At 39.4% G+C, this 22,647-nt stretch overlaps 1 pseudogene; it reads left to right on the top strand.

Annotated features, from left to right (window-relative positions):
- Positions 1-247: 247 nt before the first annotated feature.
- On the top strand, positions 248-19,269 carry LOC137003112 (uncharacterized; annotated as a pseudogene).
- Positions 19,270-22,647: the final 3,378 nt, after the last annotated feature.

The following is a 22,647-nucleotide window of genomic DNA, read 5'->3' as shown; positions in this document are numbered from 1 at the left end:
GGGCAGCAGAGCGTCAGATTGCAACAATACATGAGAGATCAACAATTGGCAAACACATTTTCAACAGAATGCACGAATAATTTTATATGTGTGTAACAGACATAGTTGATATGAAAGCTGGAGCCTTCATCTTACCATCTCTTTTCCGCGTTCCCTCTCTTTCTCCCTCTGGTAGCCACTCCTTCACTTCAGTTCAGTAAAAGTGAAACTCATTACTACTTCCTGCTCAGTCTGGGTGTAGGATTGAGCAGTTTTGTGTTTGTTTTTGTTTTTTTTGGGGTTTTCTTTTTCTGTTTCTGAGGGCTAGACTGTCTGTGAGTTACTGTATGTGCAGTAAAATGGCAAAATCCAGTGTTTCTTTGGCTCAGGATCAGTTCAGCTGTTCAATTTGTCTGGATCTACTGAAGGATCCAGTGACCATTCCTTGTGGACACAGTTACTGTATGAACTGTATTACAGACTGCTGGGATCAGGATGATCAGAAGAGAGTCTATAGCTGTCCTCAGTGCAGACAGACCTTCACTCCAAGACCTGTTTTAGGTAAAAACACCATGCTGGTTGAAGTGGTGGAGAAGCTCGAGAAAACAAAACTACAAGCTACTCGTCCTCTTCAATGTAACACTGAATCTGGAGCTGTGGAGTGTGACATCTGTACTGGGGACAAAAACAAAGCCATCAAGTCCTGTCTGGTGTGTCTGAACTCTTACTGTCAAAATCATCTGGAACAACATGAGACTTTCTTCAAAGGTAAGAGACACAATCTAATAGACGCCACTGGACGACTGCAAGAGATGATCTGCCCTCAACATGAGAAACTACTGGAGATTTACTGCCATACTGATCAACACTGTATATGTTATCTGTGTACAATGGATGTGCACAAAAATCACAAGACTGCATCAGCTGCAGCAGAGAGGACTGAGAAACAGGTACTGTATGAACTGATATTGAGACTATAAAGCAAATATGTATAAGAGATCAATTTGAATATAGTTTCCTAAAGGGTTTCAATTTAACCTGCTGTTCCATGTGTTTTCCAAATGTCTCCTAGAAAATCTGAAAGCTATATCATAGACCGTGGTATAGGAAAAGCAGTCAGATGCTAAGTTTTGAACAATTTAATTAGTAAGGGTAACAGAAATGTACTATGTACAAACTTTGATTTAGATATATTTGAATGTTAACATGCTTTTTTATTATCAAACTGTATACTGAACAATACTCTTTCACATCAGATACAGTTAGAGGAGACACAGAGAACAAACCAAAAGAGAATCAAGGAGAAACTGAAGGAGCTTGAAGATCTGAAAGAAACTATGGAGTCTCACAAGGTGAGTTTTGAGCAGAAGAACAACTGCTGGCTGCTGGAAGAGCTGTTTCAGACTCAGTTAGGACTCTCCTCAATTAGTCAGTGAAGAGCCAGTGCTGGAGCTCTTTCCAGTCCCACTGAAGCCCACTGTGGGGAACAGACTGTGTGAGGGACCAGTAAGAGCTGATTCTAATGCATCTCTCTCTGTGTGTCCTAACAGCGCTCTGCACAGGCAGCAGTGAAGGACAGTGAGAGGATCTTTACTCAACTGATCCGCTCCATTGAGAGAAGCCGCTCTGAGGTGACACAGCTGATCAGAGATCAGGAAAAGGCTGCAGTAAGTCAAGCTAAAGGACGACTGGAGCAACTGGAGCAGGAGATTGATGATCTGAGGAGTAGAGACGCTGAACTGGATCAGCTTTCACACACAGACAATCATATCCATTTCCTCCAGGTAACACCCACATAAAAGACGACATTCTCGGGGCCTTGCGCAACATTCCCTAAAAGTTCTCTAAAGGTGACGAAAAATCCGAACCTTTACAGAACATTTGGGACATTCCTAAAACATCCTATTTTGGTAAGGAAAGTGCTGCAGTTCAAGGTTCCTTATATGACTTTAGGGGGACGTTCCATTTTGGTTATTTTTATGGTCACATAAGAACGTTACAAAGAGGACATTTGGGACATTAACAGAATATTCCCACACTGTCCTGTGTTGGTCACTTAATAACGTTCCTGATATGAGTTTAGGGGGACGTTCTACTTTGGTTATTTTATGGTCGTGCGAGAACGTTACAAAGAGGACATTTGGGAAGTTATCAGAACATCCTATAGTAAAAGTCCCCTAAACATTCCCAGAACGTCCTGAATGTTCCCTGAAGGTCCACCAAATAACATCCCCCAAACCTTAAAAGAACTCCACATCGTCACCGTCTCTGAACGTTCTGAGATTGTTACCAGGTGACAGGTTAGATGTCGATGTTTTATAGAAAATAGTAAAGTTTAAAGTCACTGTTATGGAGGTGAGCATTTGCTTTAGATGGGCTCTTGATTCTTGACATTTTAAAGGTGCCCTAGAATTAAAAATTGAATTACTAACGTGCTGGATTTATCAACTTTACGGTGAGTATTGATTTGACATGGATGCACTTCAGTGCTCTACATGCCCCAATGTAATGGATATAATAGATGGACATCGCCAATGTCCTGCTTGTCTTGGTATGGATCATCTTAGAGAGGCACTGACTGCCCCATGTCCAGAATGCTTCATTATGCTGCTTGCCGTGCGTCACGCTCTTCTAGCAGGTCTAGAATCTGCTTCGGATAGTTTGTTACTTTCCTACAGTATCACCACAGCATATCGTAAGCGTAAGCAAGCATCTCAGGGTGTGAAGAAGACTAAGAAAACTAGATCTTCTGATTTAGAATGTAAAGTTGATCTGTCTTCTGCAGTGGAGCTGTTATTGCCACTTCTGTTTAAAGCTCAGTCTAAAACGGATGTGCGAGAGACAGTTCAGCCTGAGTTATGTATGACATCCTCACCAATGATGCATACAGGACAGGATTTGGATGTGATGTCATTGGCTGCCACTGACTCACTTTTTGAAACCATTCCAGATGTTACTTCAGGTACTGAGGAAAATCGGCCTGAAGATCCATCACAGCACTCTGGCAGTGAGACCGAATCTGTGCAGTCAGGTGGATCATCTTCAGTTGTTGCGTCCCTGGAAGCAACATTAAAAGCTATGCTTGCCCGCATCAATCTAGATCCCCCTCAACCAGCAGTGGGGTCTGAGAATATTTTTCTGCATTGTGCACAGAGAACATCATTTACAATGCCTCAGTGCAATGACTTTACGTCTGTATTGGTGTCTGCATTGCAAAATTCAACGAAGGCGACACGTCCAGATCAGTTAGCCCGCACACTGGCTGTAATGCATGACCCAGACACAGTAGGACTTGGTAACATGCCACCTATGGAATCTAGTGTGTCAGCGTTTATAGTATCTCCTGATGAGGTGCTTCGTGAGAATGTATGCTGCCCTAATGTTGAGTGTAGGCGCACTTATGAGTTACTGTCTCGTGCATACAATGCTACAGCGAGCCATGGCCATGTTTCTAATACCTTGGCGTTCATACTTGTGACTCTACACTCCTTTCTGATAGAAACTTCGTCTGACCCATTAGTGACAGACTTAACTGAACTTACATTGCAGACCATGGGAACGGAGTGTGCCAGAGGTATGTAGGAACAATTTGCGGAGATTGCCGTTGGTACCTGGTCGAATATTTGGACCAGCTGCACAGGAAGCCTTGGTTCAGCATGTGTCAGTGTCTGAAACTCGCTCCTGTCATGTGGGGACTGCCCCAGGTCCCAGGCCTCCTCTAGCAGCCTCTGGTGCTCGTTTTCACAGTGTTGGTGGAAGACCCAACTATAGATCATCTCAACATTTCCACTATCGTAATTCTCAGACTACTACAATACCTCCTCCACCTTCCCGTCGTGGCGGGACTCAACCACAAGGTCATCAGTCTCACATCTGCCCCCCAGGTGCCCAGCGTCACACACATGTCGACAGTGGGCTGTTTCACGGAAAGTCAATTTAAACATTGGAGATCAATAACAACAAATCAATGGCTCTTGACAAACCTTTCAAGAGGGTACTGTATACAGTTTCGCTGTCGACCTCCTGTTCATACCGGTGTGAGACAAACAATAGTTCACGATCCACGTCAGGCACAGGCACTTGCGCACAAAGTGTTGTTGCGCAAAGGTGCCATAGAACATGTCGATCCCCAAGTTCATCTCGGGGGATTTTTTTCCATTTATTTTTTTGGTCACAAAGAAAGACGGCGGGTTTCGCCCCATTTTGGATTTAAGAAACTTAAATCGTTTTCTCAAGTTCCTTCCGTTCAGAATGTTACGCACAACAGATGTGTTGCAGGCCATCATGCCGCAAGATTGGTTCGTGACAATAGACTTGAAGGACGCCAATTTTCATGTTCTAATTGCACTAGAGCACAGGCAGTTCCTTCGATTTGCCATAGGGGGTCAAATATTCTGGTTCAGGGTTCTTCCGTTTGGCCTGGCTTTGGCACCAAGAGTTTTTTCAAAGTTTATCCAGGCAGCACTGGAACCACTCCAGAGGACTCGCATGAGGGTGTTACCATACCTGGACGACTGACTTGTCTGTGCAGCATCACCCCAGCAAGTAATAGATCAAGCTTGTCACCTGCTGGAACACGTCACAGCTTTGGGGATCACTGTGAACTGGGACAAATGCAAGCTTGTTCCGACACAGTCAACCAGTTACATAGGCCTTACCTTAAACTCTCTTACAATGTCAGCTTGCCCGACTCCAGAGAGAATAGGGTAGATTCTGAGAGATATAAAGAGGCTTCGGGTGGGTCACACTCTGCGCTACGTGATTCTCTTGAGGCTCTTGGGGAAGCTCAGCAACAGCAGTAGTACCACTAGGATTATTGTGGCTCAGGCCATTCCAGCGCTGGCTCATCCAAAAACGACTGTGTCCGATAAAAGACAGATACACAAAGATCAAAGTCACACATCGCTGCATGCAAGCTCTAGCACCATGGTCACAGCAGCAGTTTCTCCTCACACGAGTTCCATAAGTACCTCAACTTGCTCGCTGGGAAGTCATAAGGACAGATGCCAGTCTTCTCAGCTGGGGGGAGTCTGGCGCAGGAGGGGAGTGAATGGCACCTGGAGAGGGGCTATGCGTACAGCACACATAAATGTTTTGGAACTGACAGCGGTGTTCCTTACCCTATCGCATTTTCAGACTGTTCTTAGGGGAAAGTATGTCTTGGTGCGCACAGACAACAAAGTGGTCGTTTTTTATATCAATCATCAGGGAGGCACAAGGTCACAGAGTGCGCTTCGGGTAGCTCACAATCTACTCATTTGGGCGCAGACCAATCTGTTTTTCATCCGGGCAGCATACCTACCAGGTTGACTCAATAATGCTGCAGATGCTCTCTCTCTCATGGCAGGGTTTCGCAGGGAGATTGGAGTCTACATTCAGAAGAAGTGCAGATGATATGGAGAACATATGGGACCGCTGTGATGGATGTGTTTGCAGACAGTCTCACGTCTCATTGTCCTTGTTGGTTTTCCCTGATGGATGAACTAGGGACTCTGGGTCTGGATGCGTTAGCCCACAACTGGCCAGACGTGATGCTTTTATGCTTTCCCCCCGTTACCACGGATTTGGAAGACTCTGTATCGGGTATGTGACTGCGGGCACCGTCTACTGTTAGTGGCTCCTCAATGGCCTGCAAGGCCGTGGTTTCAGACACTTCTTTCGTTATTTATAGGGCCTCCTTGTCATCTGCCGAATAGACCGGATCTATGGAGTCAGTTAGGAGGGAGAGTTTGGCACCCACATCCAGAATGGTTGAAACTGTGGGTGTGCCCTCTCTTGGAGTGTTCACAGAGGGCCAGGGACACTGTTTTGAATGCCCGTGCTGTGTCTCCGCGCAAGTTGTATTCTTCTAAATGGAAGGTATTATGTGATTGGTGTTCTAGCCATGACATCAACCCATTACAGTGCTCGGTGGGATGCAGTTTAGATTTCTTGCAACATCTTTTGGAGCTTGGACATTCTGCATCTACACTTAAGGTGTATGTGTCAGCTTTGTCAGCTCACCGGTCCGAGTTTGCTGCTTCTTCACTTGGGTCTGACCGGCTGATTGTTGCCTCCTTGAAAGGGGCTAATCGTCTTTGCCCTCCACGGGCAGTCCGGAGTCCGACATGGGATTTGAGTATGGTGCTTAGTTCCCTGTGTCAGCCCCCATTTGAGCCAATTTTGGAGTTGGACATTAAGTGGCTATCATTCAAGACTGCATTTCTCTTGGCAATTACAATAGCAAAGCGTGTGAGCAAACTCCATGCATTATCTGTGAGTGTCCCCTGTTTGCGCTGGAGTGCTGACAGTAGTGTCTCATTGTGGCCTAATCCAGCATTTCTACCCAAGATTTTGTCTCCACATTTTATGAACACATCGTGTTGGCTGCACTGCTGTCAGATCGAGATGACATACGGTCGGAGCTATGTCCAGTTAGGTCCTTGAGGACTTACATTGATAGGAGAGCAGTCTGGAGTAAAACGGACCAATTGTTTGTTTTAGTGAAATGCACAGAGGTACTGCACTTTCTAAATAGAGACTGGCACACTGGGTGACGCAGGTCATTCTACATGCATATGAATCTGCAGGAAGGTCTGTTCCCTCATCTATTCATTGTCACTCTATACGTGCCTTGGCTACATCTTGGATAGTGTTCAAAGGGGTGTTGCTCTCTGAGATTTGTGCGGCAGCAACCTGGGATTCATCATGTACATTTTCACGTTTTTACAGATTGAATGTGACTCCCTTGCCAGCAGTATGTGCTGCAGTGCTTTTTTGCCTGCTTGGATGCTTCTCAGGGGGATCCCTCATGACTGCATAGGTATTTGTCTTCCACTAGTGCTTTCAGCACTGCCTCTCGTGGTCTGGAGCGAAAGGAAATAGAACGCTGGTTCTATGACTAAGTGGAAGACCGCCAGAGGCTCTGGGCACTCAGTATTGCGAGAATGATCTAAGACATCGAGGTGACGTGCTAAGGGGTTATTATAGTTCAAGACACGTCACAAGTCACGAGGTAACAACTTTGTCATTTCGATTCTCGATCAAGAGTGAGCATGAGTTTTCCACTAGTGCTTTCAGCACTGCCTCTGGCGCTCTTCCACTTACATTTGTAACCAGCGTTTTCTCACAATTTCTTTGTAACAAACATGTTTTTAAAACACACAGTTACAAGAATTGGAGAAAAATTAAGTTAAAATGTCAGGAACGTAAGTAAAGCAAGCACTTACCTCCATAATGGTGACTTGAAACTTGATAATTTTTAATAAAACATCAACACCTCATTAAGAAGTTTTGAATGAAAGAAATAAAGTCAATCTGGTTTGTAATAAGTGAAGATGCTAGGATCTAGAGAGATGTGTTTTGTGAGGTTACCATTGTGCTGAAGAGTAGAACCTGTGCTTCAGTCAGTGATGATCCAGAAACACTGATGTTCTGTTGCATGTTGCTTTATTTAAAGGCCGCAGTAACTGTGTAGCTGCTAATACAGTGATACAGTAGTTAAATTAGTTCATTCATGTTCTGTTTTCAGCTAATGACTTACTGCAAGAGATTTATATTTACAGAAAAGGTTTCATAATAATCCAGGAAATACCTGTAGAGTGCATTTTTTGTAAGATGTTAAAGGGGCTCTAGGAATGACACCCAGTAGTCGAAATAGGTACTGCAGTCCAAATTCAAAATATTGTTTGCCCCGCCCCCTCGTTCAAAGACAAGGGTGGCCAAGGACACGTAGCAAGAGGGAGCGCAATTGACAATGAAAGCCGAGGAGACTTACACACTGTAAGCTGATTTATCTGTGTTTTAATATGCTGTCATTCATAGAGATTTTAGATGGATGCAGAGGCTTTTTAGGTCAGGTAGAATCTGTGATTCTCTGACCCAGTTTGTTTTCTGGTTTCCATGGCTGCAATGTGCAGTGTTTTCCGCCAACTGGAAACCTGTGATGTTGAAATACTATTGGATAAGCTGGCAGCACACGGTTTCGCACAGACCAAAACAAAGACAGACATTCTGACACGGAACACACATTTCAATGTAGAATATCTGGCTGTAGCATTGTTTTTCTGAGAAACAAGTAGGTGAACTTAGCATGTTCCTTCAATATCTGCAAACATATTGGGCTATTTTTGTGCTTTATTAAAGTAAAAATCTTTTTTGTTTGAACAGCCACTTTTGTTAATCAATTTAGATTTTCAATTACATTTTTTCACAAAGGCAGCACGGACGTTCTGAGAACATTTCCAAATAAATTAGAATGTCCTGAATGTTCTGTGAAGGTCCGCCAAATAATGTCCCCAAAACCTTAAAAGAACTCCACATCGTGTCTGTCTCTGAATGTACTGGGAACGTTAGCGGCAATGTCCTTGACACCAGTGGGGAAGTACTGAGAATGTTCCGGGAATGTAGAATTTCTAGCAGGGCAGAGATTGGACAAACAATGGACTTTAGGAAGAGGAGAGATTGTGTTTTCTATCAAATGTTTCTGTGTCTTTGTGTCTGTGTAGAGTTTCCAGTCTCTCTCTGTCCCTCCTGGATCTACAGACTCACCCAGCATCATTATCAGTTCTCCTCTGTCTTTTGATGATGTTGGTAAATCTGTGTCTCATCTGAGAGAGAAACTGGAGCATTTCTGCAGAGAGGAGATAGAAAAGATATCTGATAAATGTAAGTACTGGATCATTTATGTCCTTTCAGATTTAAGTGATTCATCATGAAATATAATGTGGAATAAAAGGTGTACAAAATGAATATTAAATACAGTAGATGTACTTTTATTGTTCTCTGAACTTTTATTAATATTCCACAGTAACATACTTTGAGATCATTGAGCTCACGACCAGGGAGGAATTTTTAAAATGTAAGTCTCTTGATTTACATTGATTTACCCCCTTATAATCTGATTGACACTAACATGAAGTCAAACATTTCTTTTCTGTTAAATCTTAAAGTTGAATAAAATAAGATATAAAAATAAAATTTGTGCCACTGTTAATGTTTTAAAATTATTTCCTGATGTAGATTATTTGTTTTGTTTCTATTAGATTCCTGTCAGTTTCATTTGGATCCAAACACAGTGAATAAAAAACTCCATTTACCTGAAGGGAACAGAATGATTAAATACACCGACACAAACCAGCAGTATCCTGATCATCCAGACAGATTTGATAGTTTGACTCAGTTGTTGTGTAGCGAGAGAGTGTGTGGACGCTGTTACTGGGAGGTTGAGTGGAGTGGTGTGGTGGATATATCAGTGTCATATAAGAGCATTAGCAGGAAGGGATGGGGAGATAAATGTGTGTTTGGACATAATGATCAGTCCTGGAGTTTGACCTGCTCTGACTCCAGTTGTTCATTCTGGCATAATAACAAAAAGACTGAACTCCCTGTAGTCTCCAGCTCCTGTAGAATAGGAGTGTATGTGGATCACAGTGCAGGAACTCTGTCCTTCTACAGCGTCTGACACAATGACCCTCATTCACAGAGTCCACACCACATTCACTCAGCCTCTCTATGCTGGGTTTAGAGTTTACTTTTTATTTGGATTACATGTTTCAAAAGTGAAACTGTGAGTATTGAACTGTATTGATGATACAGAGAATCATGTTTGAGGTCAATGGTAAATCAGTGTCAGTGAACTTCTGAGTAAAGTCTTTTCTTTATTTTTTTCCAGATCAATAAATCAGTATACTTAATAACTGAGCTCCTGTCAGTAAAATAACATGTGATCTTATTAGTGTAAATCTTAGATTAATCAGATGAATTGTAACGTGCTTTAATTTACTCACTTGCAAATAAAACAAATTATATATATATATATATATATATATATATATATATATATATATATATATATACACACAGTATCTCACAGAAGTGAGTACACCCCTCACATTTTTGTAAATATTTTATTATATCTTTCCATAAAGAAATTACACTTTGATACAATGTAAAGTAGTGAGTGTACAGCTTGTATAACAGTGTTAATTTGCTGTCCCCTCAAAATAACTCAACACACAGCCATTAATGTCTAAACCGCTGACCACAAAAGTGAAAATGTCCAAATTGGTCCCAAAGTGTCAATATTTTGTGCGGCCACCATTTTTTTCCAGCACTGCCTTAACCCTCTTAGGCATGGAGTTCACCAGAACTTCACAGGTTGCCACTGGAGTCCTCTTCCACTACTGACATCACAGAGCTGGTGGATGTTAGAGACCTTGCGCTCCTCCAACCTCCGTTTGAGGATGCCCCACAGATGCTCAATAGGGTTTATGTCTGGAGACATGCTTGGCCAGTCCATCCCCTTTACCCTCAGGTTCTTTAGCATGGCAGTGGTCGCCTTGGAGGTGTGTTTGGGGTCGTTATCATGTTGGAATACTGCCCTGCGGCCCAGTCTCCAAAGGGAGGGGATCATGCTCTGCTCATTCATGGTTCCTTCAATGAACTGTAGCTCCTCAGTGCCGGCAGCACTCATGCAGCCCCAGACCATGACACTCCCACCACCATGCTTGACTGAAGGCAAGACACACTTGTCTTTGTACCCCTCACCTGGTTGCCGCCACACATGCTTGACACCATCTGAACCAAATAAGTTTATCTTGGTCTCATCAGACCACAGGACATGGTTCCAGTAATACATGTCCTTAGTCTGCTTGTCTTCAGCAAACTGTTTGCGGGCTTTCTTGTCCATCATCTTTTGAAGAGGCTTCCTTCTGGGACGACAGCCATGCAGACCAATATGATGCAGTGTGCGGCGTATGGTCTGAGCACTGACAGGATGACCCCCACCCCTTCAACCTCTTCAGCAATGCTGGCAGCACTCATACATCTATTTCCCAAACACAACCTCTGGATATGAAGCTGAGCACGTGCACTGAACTTCTTTGGTTGACCTGTTCTGAGTGGAACCTGTCCTGTTAACACTAGAAGTCCCAGAGATTTGTAACCCTCCTTTAGCCAAGTGGATGCTAACTGGCTAGTCTTTTAGCTATCATTAGCATCAATTCATGTGTAAATATGGTCATTACCTGGGCAATCTGCAGGGGGGTTGGGGGTGTGTGTGTGAATGGTTGCTGGTGGCTTGTTTGTATGTGTGGGGGAGGGAGGGCTGCTAAAAGCAGAGAACTTGATTGACCATGGGCCGGTTTCAGAAAGGAGGTTAAGTGAAAACTCCGAGTATGTTAACCCTGAAATGAGGGAGTGCAAGTGATGTTTAAAAAGTTAACTCACTCATTCACACTGCAAAAATGCTTTTCATATTAAGTATTTTTTTATCCTATTTCAAGTAAATTTAAAAAAAAATCTTAAATCAAGATGGATTTTCTATATGAGAAAATTTTATATGATATTTAGTCTTGTTTCCTGGGGGATCTAAATTAAGTGCATTTTACTTAAGTAAAATGATCAATATCTGCCAGTGTGGTAATAAAAATAATCTTAATGCAAACGGAAAGTGTTGGAGTGTCTACCCAGGTGAAAAAAAGTGCAGTAAAATACACTTTATTTTAGTACACTTTTACACTTCCATAATGTACAGTGCTCTATTTCCGTGCACTTATTTTGTACTTAATATACTAAAAGCTCTTCTTTAGTACTTCTTAAGATAATCTTAAGAACATCTAAGTGTACTCAACTGTGCTATTTTGAGACACCATGAATTTGAACTAAAATGTGCTTTTAACATACTATCTCTGTATAGAAAAATGTATTTAGTTACCACTTGTAGTACACTTGAACCCATCTTTCAAACACTTTTAAAAATGGACTTATGATGTATTTCAAATATAAGATTAATATATAATGAATATGTACAAAATGTATTTATAATATATTGCCAGGCAGTACCAGGATTGTGAGTGATTGCTGGAATGTACTCACTCACTTTTTAATATTATTTGTAAATATGTGTACAAATGGTTGGTTTCTTTATTTTATTTTGTACTATTTTTATCAATAGATCTCAGCAACAAAGGGAAAAAAAACGTGTGTTGATTTCTCCCTAAGATGGCAAAGTGAAACACAAGTTTCCTTGAAGTGGCTCAGCATGGCCCCACATTGTTTACATAACAAAAGCAACTGTTCACAGCTGATTAAGGATATTAGCCTAAAGCCTTCCAGCCCATCGGCTGTCCTGCGGGTTTTATAGGTAGAAAAGCCAAATGGCTGCTCTCTGGGACTTCTAGTGTTAAACCACTGTATGGTCTTGGCCACCGTGCTGCAGCTCAGTTTCAAGGTCTTAGCAATCTTCTCATAGCCTATGCCATCAGCAACAGATCTTCAGAGAGTTCTTTGCCATGAGGTGCCATGTTGAACTTCCAGTGACCAGAATGAGAGAGTGAGAGCGATAACACCAAATTTAACATTCATGCTCCCCATTCACACCTGAGACCTTGTAACACTAACGAGTCACATGACACCGGGGAGAGAAAATGGCTAATTGGGTCCAGTTTGGATATTTTCACTTGGACCACCTTTCTAATATTGTGTTGGTCCCCTTTTTGCTGCCAAAACAGCTCTTGACCCATCATGACATGGACTCCACTAGAGTTCAGTTCAGAGAGTTCAGAGAATCTTTATCAGTGGTGTAATGTAACGAAGTAATAATACTTCGTTACAGTACTTAAGTATTTTTTGGGAGAATCTGTACTTTACTTGAGTTTTTATATTTCTGTCAACTTTTACTTTTACTCCACTACATTTCCTAAATAAAATGTATACTTTTACTCCGATACATTTTCCCAAAGCATTTTCGTTACTTACTACAAAATAAAGTCGGAAGAAGAACACAGAGTGCAAGCAAGCATGTGCAAACAAGTGCTCGCACAACCGCGGTTGATTTAATTTTCGGGGTTGCGTCCGTTGCTGGATCGGCTGAGAAGAGTATGCTGTCATTACGAGACATTACGAGAGCGGCCTCTAGAGGCGAAATAAAAACTATCACTGATGCCTCCTAGTTTATTTTGACACGTGACGTGAGGCTGCGCTGCACAGAGCGGGACACTTCAAAAACGGATTTAAAACGGACAACAAAACGGTATGTTATACAGTGAACACTACAGTACATGTTTTCATATCATTATAAAGTAATTAGTTTGTTGACTAGATGCTGCATTAGTGTTGAACAGTATGTTTGTCGTCGAGGCTGAGAGGAGGCTAACATTAGTAGTGCCTCAAGCGGTTAAAACAATGTGACAAAAACACAAACTGGTTAATATCATTGTTACCATTCATTTTCATTAGTTCATCCATTTGTTCGCTGTTATGCATTCATTATCCAGTGAAGTTGCATATTTAAACTGTATCTTTATCATGCAGCGACAGAAACATAAATCAGAAATATATTCAATTTCAGTTCTTTTTTTATCGGCACTGTAACACATATTTTGATTAGATAATCATCAAGTTTTCTAAAATAGAGCCAAATAATGTGTGAAAGTATACATGTAATAGACCCATGCTCTGCCTTTGTGTGTAAAGATGGTAATTTCTAAGCATGACTGTTTGGATTTATAGGAAATGAAAACACTTTACAATAAGAGTCCATTTGTAACATTAAATAAGGTTAATAAAAGTATTGTTCATTTTTAATTTCAATATTTACGTTTTAACATTTTAAAGTTGTCTCTTACATTAGTTATAATGCACTATGAATTAACATGAACGATCAATGTATAATTAATATATAAGTATTTTTCATATTTAAAACTTACAAAAAAACATTTAGCCATTTTTTAATTCAAAGAAACAAAATGTAAGAGTTAAAATTGAACACAATCTTGCTGCTCAAACTGTGTATAAAACAATTTTTAATATGTTTTGCTCCTTTTGTATTTCACATTTACTTGTACTTTTACTTTCAATACTTAAGTATGTTTAATATCATAAAAATACTTTTTGTACTTAAGTACAAAAAATATCACATACTTTACAACTTTTACTCAAAGTAACATTCTAAACAGTGACTTTAACTTCTACCTAAGTCATTTTCTGGTAAGATAACTATACTTTTACTCAAGTATGGCTTTCGAGTACTTTATACACCACTGATCTTTATTGTCTATCAACAATGATAGAAATTTTTCTTTGGTTAAAAGGCTCTCATACAATACAACATACTACATACATACAATCCACAACACACAGTTCATTTAAAAAAAAAAAAAAAAAAAAATGGTTACTGCATTGGGCACAAAAGAATTCCTATAAGCCTTCTTCCTAGCCAAAGGAATTCTAAACCGACATCCTGATGGAAGTAGCTGAAAAGCCTCATAAAGAGGATGTGTACAATCTGAGATAATATAAATTGCTTTCCTCTTAACTGCCACATAATAAAGATTTGAAAGCTGAAGCTGTGAGACCCCAATAATCTTTGATGCCTGCTTAATAATTCTTGATATTTCTTCCTTATTTCCAGCTGAAAGTAGACTATACCAAGAAATAATATTAAACATCATGACAGATTCCACAAGTGACCGATACACTGTAGTCATGATATCCTGTCTAACACTAAATTTATTCAGCTGTCTCAGAAGAAATAAACGCTGATTAGCTTTCTTACAGACACAATTCACATGTTGTGCAAAAGATAGTTGATTGTCAATCATAGTGCCCAAATACGTGAAGGATTCAACCTGTTCCACTTCCTGCCCCCCTAACCTAAGTGGTTCACATAGTGAAGAATAAGTTTTGGGAGGACGAACCCCCCCAGACCCCCAGTGTGCTGTGGTGTCTGGCACAAGATGTTAGCAGCAGATCCTTTATGTCCTGTAAGTTGCGAGGTGGGGCCTCAATGGATTGGACTTATTTGTTCAGCACATCCCACAGATGCTCGATTGAATTGAGATCTGGGGAATATGGAGGCCAACACCTCAAACTCGTAGTTGTGCTCCTCAAACCATTCCTGAACAATTTCTGTTTCCATGAAAGAGTGTACATGGTCTGCAACAAAGCTTAGGTAGGTGGTACGTGTCAAAGTAACATCCACATGGATGGCAGGACCCAAGGATTCTTCCATTGCTCTGTGGTCCAGTTCTGATACTCACGTGCCCACTGGTGACGCTTTTGGCAGTGGACAGGGGTCAGCATGGGCACCCTGACTGGTCTGCGGCTATGCAGCCCCATTCGCAACAAACTGCGATGCACTGATTTTGACACCTTTCTATCAGAACTAGAATGAACTATTTGCAGTTTGAGCTACGGTTGCTCGTCTGTTGTATCGGACCACACGGACCAGCCTTTGATACCCATGTGCATCAGTGAGCCTTGGCTGCCCATGATCCTGTCACCAGTTCACCGCTGTTCCTTCCTTGGAACACTTTTGATAGATACTGACCACTGCAGACCAGGAACACCCCAAAAGAGCTGCAGTTTTGGAGATGCTCTGACCCAGTCGTCTAGCCATCATAATTTGGCCCTTGTCAAACTCGTACAAATCCTTACGCTTGCCCATTTTTCTTGCTTCTAACACTCATCACGGCACCTGTTAGTGGGTGGGATATATTAGGCAGCAAGTGAACATTTTGTCCTCCAAGTTGATCTGTTAGAAGCAGGAAAAATAGGCAAGCGTAAGGATTTGAGTGAGTTTGACAAGGGCCAAATTGTGGTGGCTAGACGACTTGGTCAAAGCTTTTTCAAAACTGCAGCTCTTGCGGGGTGTTCCCGGTCTGCAGTGGTCAGTATCTATCAAATAGGGATTAAACAGTGACACTTTAGAGACACTTTTTAATAAAGATACAAACATGTATGATGTTTTTCAGAAATAATGGTTACAGTTCAGTCATGTATTGTTGCTTCTGTCACTGCACCTCTGGATCTTCTCACTTTGCCTCAACAGGATTACAGTAAGCCATGAAGCAGTCATTTATTTTAACCTCAGTGATTTACAGAACAATCACAGACAGGGTCAGTCCTGATCTATTGGCCTGCCATTAAGAGTGTTGCTTAAGAGCACAATGGTCAGACACTTCCCATGTTCCCTGTTTTACATGAGGATACTTTACCCTAAACACGCTAAATGTTCATAGTTTTTAGTTGTTTTATTTACATTTAAATGTAAGTTTTTGTCACTGCTGTTCCATTCTTCTTCCATAACTCTCACTTGTTCACTCTAATATCCTTAATTTTGTAAACACTTTTTAATTAAGAAAATAATGTGATGAGACAATAATTTCAAATTTATCATGGACATTATTTAACGAAGTAATCACATGATTATGATTTACAGTAGACTCATTTGTAGGGACTGTGATAGGAATATTTTGATATTCAACATTAGTAGTAGAGGGCAGCAGAGCGTTAGATTGCAACAATACATGAGAGATAAACAATTAACACATAAACATTAACACAATAATTTTATATGTGTGTAACAGACATGTATGTAAAGCTGGAACCTCTCATCTTAACAGCTCTTTCTCCTGCTTTGGTGTTTTCTCTCTCTTTCTCCCTCTGTTAGCCACTCCTACACTTCAGTTCAGTGAAAGTGAAACTCATCACTACTTCCTGCTCAGTCTGGCGGTGGGATTCATGTGATGGGTTTTGTGTTTTGTTTTGTTCTTTTCTCTCTTTCTGTTTGTTTCTGTTTCTGAAGACTCGATTGTCTGTGGTTCACTGTTTGCGCAGTAAAAATGGCAGAATCCAGTTTTTCTTTGGCTCAGGATCAGTTCAGCTGTTCAATCTGTCTGGATCTACTGAAGGATCCAGTGACCATTCCCTGTGGACACAGTTACTGTATGAGCTGTATTACAGACTGCTGGGATCAGGATGATCAGAAGAGAGTCTACAGCTGTCCTCAGTGCAGACAGACCTTCACTCCAAGACCTGTTTTAGGTAAAAACACCATGCTGGTTGAAGTGGTGGAGAAACTCAAGCAGACAAAACTACAAGCTGCTCGTCCTGCTCAATGTTACACTGAATCTGGAGATGTGGAGTGTGACATCTGTACTGGAGACAAAAACAAAGCCATCAAGTCCTGTCTGGTGTGTCTGAACTCTTATTGCCAAAATCACCTTGAACAACATGAGACTTTCTTCAGAGGTAAGAGACACAATCTAATGGATGCCACTGGACGACTACAAGAGATGATCTGCCCTCAACATGAGAAACTACTGGAGATTTACTGCCGTAGTGACAAGAAGTGCATTTGTTTGCTTTGTTTGGTGGATGAACACAGAAACCACGAAACTGTATCAGCTGCAGCAGAGAGGACTGAGAAACAGGTGTGAACTGACTGATGAAAATGCTTATATCTCAAATGCATGTGAATGACATGTGAATTTAATTGAGTATCATCATTGTTGAAAGAGATCAAACAGCAAGTTCATATTTGGATAGTAGTAGATTATGGCACTGCAATTACTCAATCATCTTAAAATAATACATTTGTGAACAAATATACTAAGATATTTATTGATTACATGAGATGAGTGTTTATGAAAATACAAGTGAAAGGTTAAGATTATGGATCCACATATAGTACACACATAACAGTAAACTTTCTCAACAGAGACAGTTGGAGGAAATCCAGGGAAAATTTCGCCAGAGAATCCAGGAGAGACAAAAGGAGCTTGAGGATCTGAGAGAGGCTGTGGAGTCTCACAAGGTGAGTTTTGAGCAGAAGAACAACTGCTGGCTGCTGGAAGAGCTGTTTCAGACTCAGTTAGGACTCTTCTACAATCACCCTTTTGAAAAAAACAGCACATGCTGGTTAGGTATGTTTTGAAGCATGGCAGCTGGTTTGAGCTGGTATATGCTGGTCCTGAGCTGGAGCTAGTTGCTTAGGACCAGCACTTGACCAGCTTAAACCAGCTCAAACCAGCTGCCATGCTTCAAAACATACCTAACCAGCATGTGCTGTTTTTTCAATAGGGCAGTCAGTGAGGAGCCAGTGCTGGAGCTCTTTCCAGTCCCACTGAATCCCACTGTGGGGAACAGACTGTGTGAGGGACCAGTAAGAGCTGATTCTAATGCGTCTCTCTCTGTGTGTCCTAACAGCGCTCTGCACAGGCAGCAGTGGAGGACAGTGAGAGGATCTTTACTGAGCTGATCCGCTCCATTGAGAGAAGCCGCTCTGAGGTGACACAGCTGATCAGAGATCAGGAAAAGGCTGCAGTAAGTCGAGTTGAAGAAATACTGGAGCGACTGGAGCAGGATATTGATGATCTGAGGAGGAGAGATGCTGAGCTGGAGCAGTTTTCACACATAGACCATCATATCCATTTCCTCCAGGTAACAGAGATCTGACAAACAGGACAGTGGTCTTTAGGAAGGAAAGAGATTGTGTTTCCCATCAAATGTTTCTGTGTCTTTAACTGGTGTTTATCTTGTGTTTTTGTGTCTGTGTAGAGTTTCCAGTGTCTCTCTGTTCCTCCTGGATCTACAGACTCATCCAGCATCACTGTCAGTTCTCGTCTCTCTTTTGATGATGTTGGTAAATCTGTGTCTCAACTGAGAGAGAAACTGGAGCATTTCTGCAGAGAGGAGATAGAAAAGATATCATATATGGGTAATATACTGGATTGTTTTTTTTTACTTTCAGAAAGACGTATCATGTCAGAAAAATATAAAATATAAAATTTCTTTAATACATTAAATGTGTCTGTTGGTTTTCATAGTAAAATACATAGAGTTTGTATCCACCCCTGAACCCAAGACAAGGGAGGAGTTTCTACAATGTAAGTATGACAACACACACACACAAGTGGGTGAAAATCTTGCCATCTGATGTCAATAATTTCCTGATTTAGAGACCAATTATGTGTTTTATCTCTTTCAGATTCCCATCGGTTCACCCTGGATGCAAACACAGTGCATAAATACTTATGTTTGTCCGAGGAGAACAGAATGATTACTGAAACTAACACAGACCAGCGGTATCCTGATCATCCAGACAGATTTGATGGTCGTCATCAGGTGTTGTGTAGAGAGAGAGTGTGTGGACGCTGTTACTGGGAGGTTGAGTGGAGTGGGAGAGGAGTGTGTATATCAGTGTCATATAAGAGCCTCAGCAGGAAGGGTCAGGGAGATGAATGTGCATTTGGATATAATGATAAGTCTTGGAGTTTGTATTGCTTTCCCTCCAGTTACTGCAGTTACTCATTCTGTCACAATTATACAGAGACTGAACTCCCTTTATCAGTCTCCAGCTCCTGTAGAATAGGAGTGTATGTGGATCACAGTGCAGGAACTCTGTCCTTCTACAGCGTCTCTGACACAATGACCCTCATTCACAGAGTTCACACCACATTCACTCAACCTCTCTATCCTGGTTTTAGAGTTTATGGATCAGTGAAACTGTGTGATATTACTAAATAGATGATACATTCATACAGTCATATAGTCTACTACAGCATGTGGTATTATCAATAAAAATATAATTAAATATCTTATTAATCCAATAGATGCTGTAATGTAAGTGTGAAAGAATAACGACAATGAATAATCTTACTTGTAACCAAGGGGACAAATAATATTCATACTGTCACTGTATGCTGTAAATAAAACAATTAGAAAACCAAAGACCCTCTTGTCATTTATTTTGGCTTACTTATTTAAACTTTATGACATTATAGTTATGAATTAACAACCTTGCAGTCAAAGATGTTCATTCTGTTTAAATAGTAAACGTGAGTGAAAACATGCAGTGTGATTTACAATGAAACAACTCAGATTTTACTTCAGTAAAAAGAAGCAGAGAAAGTTTAGGCTATCTTTAAAAGATCGTTTTACAACAATTTTACTAAAGAGATAATGGCAAATAACTAAAGATAGGTAGTAAAAAGTAAAACGTTTGAATGAAGAAATGCAAATAATAAAAATAATGCAAAAAACTTGTACAATATCGAATACAATTATACTGGAAAAGTATTAATAATCACACATAAACTGTAACATGAAATCATTACATTTGAGTAGCCTGTTGTTAATAAAAATTAATTATCAATATAATAGCCTCATGCCATTTTTAATTGTCATTCAGATAAAGACTCGTTTTAGAGACCCATTTTTGGGGTGAATTGTAAGTTATTAAGACAATTATCATGTATTATTTGTGTATACAATGCTTGTCATGGAGGATATATGAGTTTGCTACATATTAATATATCATTTTGATTTGTATTTATTTATTTATTTTTATTAATGCTCAGTAACTAAAGAACATCGTCAAGGAGTTGCATACAAATACATATAAAAAACAAGGGTTATACAAAAAACAATGAAAAAAAAGATGACAAGACACAAGAATGCATACACTATCATTATTGGTACAATAACACACATACATTGATATATAGGGAAAGCTTTTAAATACATGTATTTTCTTTAAACATTTCTTCATAATATTTTATAAATCTTAGGGATTTTTTGTTATTTGGGTCATTCTACAGAAACGTCCACTTTGAAAAAATGTCTTAAAATGTATTTCTTTTTTTAACATTTAAACTTTAGACAACATTATTATATTACACTTAGACTTTATGAATACACATAAATGACACCTTAACAATTTTTTTTTTTTTTTTTTTGTACATTTATTTAAAGACTGCATGTCCCCTTTTTTTGTCACTGGTGTTACCTTACTTCTCTGGCATTTTCAAATGTTTTTATGAAATATTATTTTTCAATTTTTTCAGAACATGCAGTCAGAGTTACAGAATAATAATGATAATGCAAAACATAAGGAGATTATGTGTTATTTATTTTAATCAGGATAGTTAAAAGTGTGATTGAATGATGATAATTCAATTGCGCAACCATGTGTTTGTTATAACAATGAAAATATTTGAAAAATTATAAAAAAGTAATGATGCAATCCTTTAAATCTTAATTCTTGAGTTTAGCAGAATTCATTGGATCTAAAATTATTATGTCACATATGACACATATTGTATATAATGTGACAGACAAAAAACAGTAACACCAGTGACACAATGAATCACCAGTGACGTATACATAGGACCAATGATCCTTAATTTTTCAACTATAATTAAGTAGATTGGACTAAATTTTTACTAAATTTTTTTTGGTGTACAATAAAAGACTATCATTGACACTTAGTGAAAGCAGTCAGTAAAAGATCATAAAAAAAAAACATTTTAAAACTGTCTGTAAAATATGCTGTCCATAAAGGCGCTGCACTTAATTTAGCCATATATCCTTAATTCCATTTCTAACCAAAGGAGGATTAACAATGAGAAAGAAAAGTTATAATCATGTAATCTTAGTGCTATTTTATGCAAAAGAACTAAATGAATAGCTTTAAATAAAGTTTATCTATAAATGGGTAACACCAGTGACGGTAACACCAGTGACATTTTTAATGAAAAATGCATTTTACAAAATGGCTGCTGCAAGGTATCAATCCACATGTTGGCAATCATGATATATTCACTAAATCAAGTAATTTAATCCATTTGTACTCTGTTTTTTTTTTTTTTTAATTAACTAGCAATAAAGTAGGTCACACCAGTGACTTCAACTAAAAGCTTCATATGAAATTATAATTTTCTAATTAAAATTTCTGATAACTGAAAAGAGAGAGTGGACTTTCCATTGGCCTTTCTTCATGGATCTTCAGGAAATAGGAAGAAGGAAGTCAAGTGATGTCATCAGTTTGATTATTTATTTCAAAATAAGAGATTTTTGTTAAAGGTAACATCAGTGACACATCACCAGGTGACCACTACATTCATTATATATTTTATAATATTTATTTGGCATTTGTTTTTTTTTTTATGTCATTTACATCATATGTTTGATAGTTATGTATACATTATTGTATTTGAAATGGTAGAAAAACCTGTTTCTGAGCTCAAAATAAAGCACTTTCTCTCTGTACATGACTGTGGGGACGAGCACTTCTGTGGCGTTTGGAATTTTTATAATTAATTAAAAAACAAATATTGCCACATTGATGGCTCAAGAAGGTTTAATTGTTCAAACATCATATTGTTTCATATTAAAATATAAAAAAATTGAAATACTAAAGTGTTTTTCAAGTGTAATATTTCTGTAAAGTCTAGGGACAGAAAAGTGGACGTTTCTGTAGAATGACCCATTTGTATAACGAAGAGATTTGAGAAGTGATATTAATTCAGTTTTGAAATGGGGAGGATTGAATATTATTTGCATACTTTTGATTATGAATAAAGAATTTGCCATATAAAATAAAGAAATTAACAATGTACTCTAGGGGTCTATTTTGTCATCAATATAATAAAAATAATGTCTTTTAGACTGAAAGAATGAGTAACATTGGCAGAATTATATATATAGGAGCCAAGGTCGGACCAAAACTGCTTGGACAGGGCAATCATAAAAAAAGGTGTGCAGATGTCTCCATTGCTGGTTTACAAAAAGCACATGAGCTGTCAATGTCCAGATATTTAGAAATATTAGAGTTGACAGGATATATTTTATGTCAAATTTTGAAATGTATTTCTTTAGCTTTATTGGATATGCAGTATTTTCCTGGTAAAAGCCATGCATTTTTCCAGTCTATATCTAATACCAAAGATCTCCAATAGAACTTTCCTCTTGGAGAATTTTTTTTTTCTTGAATTGAAGGATCTAGCGTACATATCCATTGGTAAATTTCTTGTCCAAAAGATCAATTCCATCCAAGAACAAAGTAGATTGAATTGTGAAATTTATAATTTTGGTTGTTGTTTTCTGTTTGCTCTAGGTGTCGTG

This window comes from Chanodichthys erythropterus, chromosome 16 (genome assembly GCF_024489055.1).
Source record: "Chanodichthys erythropterus isolate Z2021 chromosome 16, ASM2448905v1, whole genome shotgun sequence".
In the NCBI taxonomy this organism is placed as follows: domain Eukaryota; kingdom Metazoa; phylum Chordata; class Actinopteri; order Cypriniformes; family Xenocyprididae; genus Chanodichthys; species Chanodichthys erythropterus.
Note: the sequence above shows the minus strand (reverse complement) of the source record. Positions and strands in the feature narration are given on the sequence as shown.